The sequence below is a fragment of the Gadus macrocephalus genome, chromosome 6 (assembly GCF_031168955.1).
Source record: "Gadus macrocephalus chromosome 6, ASM3116895v1".
NCBI lineage: Eukaryota > Metazoa > Chordata > Actinopteri > Gadiformes > Gadidae > Gadus > Gadus macrocephalus.
In genome coordinates this window covers 11916410-11922409 of record NC_082387.1, presented here as the reverse complement: position 1 = coordinate 11922409, position 6000 = coordinate 11916410, and the positions used below count along the sequence as shown (strand labels likewise).

At 47.7% G+C, this 6000-nt stretch overlaps 1 protein-coding gene across 3 annotated transcripts in view; it reads right to left on the bottom strand.

Annotated features, from left to right (window-relative positions):
* The window catches only part of LOC132459536 (fibrosin-1-like protein), a 47211-nt gene that overhangs the window by 17214 nt on the left and 23997 nt on the right, over positions 1 to 6000 (bottom strand). The gene's annotated exons all lie outside the window — the stretch shown is intronic.

Sequence of the window (6000 nt, the reverse complement as noted above, 5' to 3'; positions counted from 1 at the left end):
GAGACAGAGACAGAGACAGAGACAGAGACAGAGACAGAGAGAGAGCAATAGAAAATATCCAGCTCACAAGGTAGAGGGATTAACAGAATCACTGATTTACCTCAGCAGGCAAAGCTAACTCACCCTGAAACATGAAATATGCGTTGGCTAAGGAAGAGAAAAGGAAACGTCTCGACAACAGACAAGCGAAACACAGAGCTGTTTTACCCAGCACAGTTAGGTAGTGTGAGCTTTGCTGCTGAGGAGAGCTCAATACATTGAAGAACCAAAGATGTTCTACTGCCAGTCAGAGGGTGTCTGCCGGGTTGGATCTCTCCACTGTGTCAAATGAAAAACATCCCACAAACGTACTCTGGCATGGCCTAGGCGTCCCTTTAAGACGGGGGCCGCTGACCCCACACCCATCCCTGAGCCGAGAGAGCGCCGAGGAGCCAACGATAACAGCCGACAGGGGAGCGCAAAGGCAGAGGAAGGTGAGCAGGAGTCTGGCCTTGGAAACGCATTACCTTCCCCCCGGAGGACCAGAAAAAAAAAAAACCCTGAGCACCGAGGTGCCCACCTCTTCAAAACAGGAGCCCACCACAGGACGCAGACGACGAAAACAACACGCCTCTCACATCTCTGCCCGTTTTTTTCCATTTCGCCCCCCATTCCACTCAATGAATGCATTTTCTAGCAGGTTCCAGCGAGTCGGACAGGGCGAGTGCTGGGCCAGTTTATGGTACACCACGCAGGGCTGGAGCGGAGCCATTGTGGGCTCCACGGCTCATTCTCACTCCATGGCTTCTGAGAGGAAATCTACCGAGGGCGCAGGACACCAGCCATCCGAGCACTATTATCCACCCCATGTCCTTCGGGATGCCGCTTGGGCCGTGCGCTAATCCAACCCGTCACAAGTGTTATCCAGGAGGAGGGGGAGAAAGAAAGGGGGCTTTGTGTGTGTATTAGTGTGCGTGTGTGTCTGTGTGTGTGTATTAGCGTGCATGTGTCTATTAGTGTGTGTGTGTGTGTGTGTGTGTGTGTGTGTGATAGTGTGTGTGTATTAGTGTGAGTGTGTGTCTGTGTGTGTGTATTAGCGTGCATGTGTCTATTAGTGTGTGTGTGTGTGTGTGTGTGTGTGTGTGTGATAGTGTGTGTGTATTAGTGTGCGTGTGTGCATTAGTGTGTGTGTGTGTTAGTATGTGCGTGCGTTAGAGAGAGTGCACGTGTGTGTGTGTGTGTGTGTGTGTGTGTGTGTGTTAGAGAGTGTGCGGTTGTGTGTGTGTGTGATAGAGATTACGCGTGTGCGCGTGTGTGCTAGAGAGTGCACGTTTGCGCGTGTGTGAGCGGGCATGCGTGTGCGTGCATGTGTGTGCGTTAGAGAATGCAGGTTTGCGCGTGTGTGTGCGGACGTGCGTGTGCGTGTATGTGTGTGCGTTAGAGAATGCAGGTTTGCGCGTGTGTGCGCGGGCGTGCGTGTGCTTGTGTGCGTGTGCGTTGGTGTGTGTGTGTGGAGGATGGTTGAGGTTCAGGTTGGTATGGTGGTGGCGGCTGGCTGGGGAAAGTGTTTGGTGCAAACCACCGAGCAGAGAGTGACCTGCGTGATCTTGTTGGTGGCTCTCTGGGGAACAGCATGTCAACAAGGGCCAGGCGCTGCATGTGTAATGCATGGGTAATTCAATAGAGCCAATTGGTCATGGGTCAGTGTGTACTAGATAGCCCCGAGTCAATAGACTCAAGTTAGCGTGGCATAGTGTTTCAATGCATATGAATACAAGGATCCGTTTAGACCATGAAAAGAGCTTTGCAAAGCCACAAGAATATGCATTTAATTCCTACAGTAACACTTGATTATGGTGTAGTAAGCGTTATAAGCATAGGGGTTTGAGTTATAACAATAGGTAGACCTGTGTGAATGTTTATGAAGATGTGGGCCCCATTCATTCGAAATTATATGGGATAAGTCACATTTTACGTGTGCCCTATGATCTCATCGCTGGTTCTCTACGATACACTCCTTCCATACCTTATTGTACGTTTGACTGTAGCCAAATGTTCCCACTCTGAGAAAGACATTAGCAGCCAAGGAATCCAAGTCGGTCTCCAGAACATACTATGACCTTACGGCGAGGCAGAACAGATCCCACATACTGTAGGGCTGCATTGTAAGGCAATACCTCGGTTCAGAATGTGCCAGTCTCTGCCTGGCTTTCCCTGCGAGGCCTCCAGACATTATACTGAGACTATAAACAATGTCCCGGGGAAATTGAGAAGCTGCGTTACACCCCCGTCTACCCCGCTTGCAGAAGCTCCAGTCTGAGTGATGTGCCTGTAGCCCGGACAAAAGACCTTAAAGCTGCTGTGCAAATCACCCCGACTGCCCCTGTGTTTGCCAACAAAAGACGATTGTGCCAGCAGTAAATACTTACAGATACCAACCTAACAAAAGACCTTTGGTTTCCTGCCTGTTGCCTCACAGTGAAATGTATGTCACAGTAAAGAGACGCACGCACGCACGCACGCACGCACGCACGCACGCACGCACGCACGCACGCACACGGACACACCTTCCCAGTACACTTCTGCATTCTCTTCAGCGATGCAAAACCCGCCGCGGCATATGATCGGCTGAGTGCCAAAAGGGTTACAAGTCATATTATCGTTCCTGAATCAGAGGGCCCAGAGATGAGCAAAGGGTTTGACTTCAAACTTGACTTTAATATAGCGAGCAAACAGCCGTTGACAAAGGGAGGGAGCCTTGAGTGTGTGTTTCCATTAAACAACCTCCTCAACCCCCCCCCCCCCCCCTCCAGCCTCCCAGTCATCGTTCTGGGTGGAACTGGGCTACAGAAAAAAAGAAAGATGGCTAACTAATGTAAAATATAATATTGTCCTTTTTTCTTCCAAGTGGTGGTGCTGCTGCTTTGGGACTTGCACATGACTTGGCAGGGAGAGGACAGCTGGCACTCCATACTGGGCTCAGTTCACATGACCGCCGTCCAACAAAAGAAGGCGAGCTACAGCAGAGACAGGCGTGCAAGGAAGGGCTTAACCGACTGGGCGTTCGTGGTGTACCGCAGCAGGGACCGCGGACAGAGCTGAAGAGGACAGGGGGGGCGGAACACAGCAACAAAACGGGAATAATGCAATGCTGATGATCACGATAATGTGCAATGGTTCAAATCTAAGAAGGGCAAAACGGACTGGAAATGCCCAACTTAATTTGGGGGATTTCAACCGTCGAGCGAAAGTAACACTGTGTCAATCTTTCGAAAATGAAAGAATGGTTTACAGCATGTGGGTGTGTGTGTATGTATGGGTGTGTGTGTTTGTGTTGAGAGAGACTTATTATTTGTTATTTATGACGAGGTGCTTCAAAACAGCATGGCTGGACACTGCAAGAATCTAAATGGTTATGGGTGCCACTGCCAAGGATCATTGCTCTTAATGTGGCACTTCACGTTCTGATTGGATTTCACAACTGGCATTTTTCTCACCGACTTTACATAAATGTAATACAACCCAGGCTGGTTGTCAGCGCCAACACTCAACACTCAAATAAACAAAGTTAACGCAACAGAAAAGCCTTCGAATACAGGAGTGACCAAACCACACTCCTGGAAAACACTTCTGAAAAAAAAGAAAAAAGCTATAAATATGCCAGAACTTGGGCTTGCAGCTCAGAGTGAAAGAAAGCAACTCAAGATGCCCCATTCCAGTTAAACCCATCTGAAAAAAGAAAACTCTACATGTGCAGCTTTTACCACTCGTCCTTGCTTGGCTTTCAGAGCACGTTTGAATAAGAAGTTGTATGGACTGTCCTCATGAAAAGAAAAACACAGGGGAGTGTACATTATATCCACCTTGATGGAGCTTGACGGTTCAGCAAGTGTGCTATAACCTCTTAAGTCAATAGGCAAGGTAGCTTACAACCCCTTCTCTGCCAGTGGTCATTATCACAGCCGCGCCCCGATTATGACCTCTGATGGTTGGGGGAGAACCAGGCAAAAAAGAACAGCGCCGTCCAGCCTATTTTAATACCAGCGAGGGGGGGGGGGGGGGGGGGGGGGGGTGTTCGTAATCGATAGTTTCACTTCCTGTGTTGCGTTTCCTCTTTTTAATAACCCAAAATAATGGCCTCTCTTGGTGGAGCAGCGTGTTGCTTACTCATGGGAGGTGGGGAATGAGTTGGAGACGGTCCTTTTAATTATCCTTCGAATGCTTCCTGCACTCAGCAGATGTTGGGCTGCAGGGCAGGCAGTCAAGCAGCAGGGCTCCTTCACGTTACAGCAACAGATCAAGGCTGGCCACAGGGAGCTTCTGTTCCCCCCGCCACCAAGGTGCTGAACTCCATGTGGGAAGCCGTACGCACGCATGCCAATTTAGACTTAACAATTTCTCACATTGTAAAAACAAAGATTCACTTTAGACTTGAATGGAGACTAATTACTTCTACTAGACGACGGAAAAACCAAGCTTTACTTTCAAAATGTCTTAGACATTAAACAGAAAAATGCACAGAAATAAATGTCTGTGAAATAGTTCAAAGTAAAAATATATAATTATAGTAGGTGTTATAACACAATGAAATGAGAAATTATATCTTATTAGTGTGGGTCAGGATAAAACGCATATCTTCATGTGGCTGAGCAGCCTTGTCTTCTCCATAGATATAGATATTACAATTCACAATTCAGAAAGTACTTCTGATGATGGCCTTTCTATTCCCCTGTAACTCATCGGTTCTGAAACACTGCATCTTTCTCTCTCTCGCTATAGGTTCTGACTCACCCTGAAGCCTGCAGAAATAATCTAGCTTCCTCACCACAAATCAACTCCTCCTGTCTATGCCCTGCAATTGCATTGTAGGAGATGTGTAGCAATGAGTAAAACGGGTTGGAGGAAATTGCTTTAGGCAACAGAACGAAAATAATGCTGAAATCGTTTGCCGGAGTCCCCTTAGTCACCAGCAATAAAGGATGGAAGTGTGGAAATAAGGACTTATTGACATTCCATAGTAACTCGACCTAACTCACCAAGAGCCCTTTGAATTGAACACAAGGGGATACACAAATAAAAAAAGGATACCTTAATGATTAAATAGGCCAGGGTGAATAATAACTTCTTAGCCGGTATCGATATTCATAAGCGAGGGAACCGGTCTCCTATGACGACTTTAACAGCTCTTACTTCTATTTCCACCTCGCCGTCGCCGACAACCAGCGTTTCCTTTCGGTTAGGCTCATCCTACACATTGTCGACTGTTATCTCAGAGTCTACCACTTTCCCCGTCAACATCGCTCAAAACATTGACACTATTTAGCAGCTAAACTCACACATCTCCCTGCTGAGGGACAACCCCATTGTCACACGTCCCCTTGAACCTAAGCAAACAAGAGTACTGTGTATTGAAAAGAGCAAAGGTTTGAGTGGCGCTTGACAATGTTTAATCTGGCTCTGGAATCAACAACAGCTCTTATCTCCGTCTGATAACGTCCGACTGACGGCTGGCTCTGAATCACAGTGACACAAGCGCCTGAGCCTCGTAACCATCAACCCCAGCCGAGCCAAAGGTTTGCTGGGCTCTGAGCGATCTGAAAACAAACACCGGCAATTCAAACATTAGCATAACAAACACGAGCCGGCAGAGAGCTCCGACAGTTCACATCAAGGAGCGACTCTGGCTCAAAGACATAAAGGGTGAACGGCAAGCTGCTCATTAAAGCACATATGTCTTTACTGCGGTGCGGAGGCAAACAACTTGCAAATGGCACTCGCTCCTGCGCTATAATTGCGCTATAAACAGGTGGTGATGCAAAATAATAATCAAGAACAATCATGACTTTTTTTTTTTATATCACTGTTATGCTAATCAGGAAACCTACTCGCTGGCACAAAGTACACCAAATTGCCGCCTCTCTCATACACGGTGTTTCCGAAAGCTGACACTAGATGACTATGGTGGCACTTACGTCTGGCACCTGCTTTCATTCATTCGTGCGTGCGTGCGTGTGTGCGTGT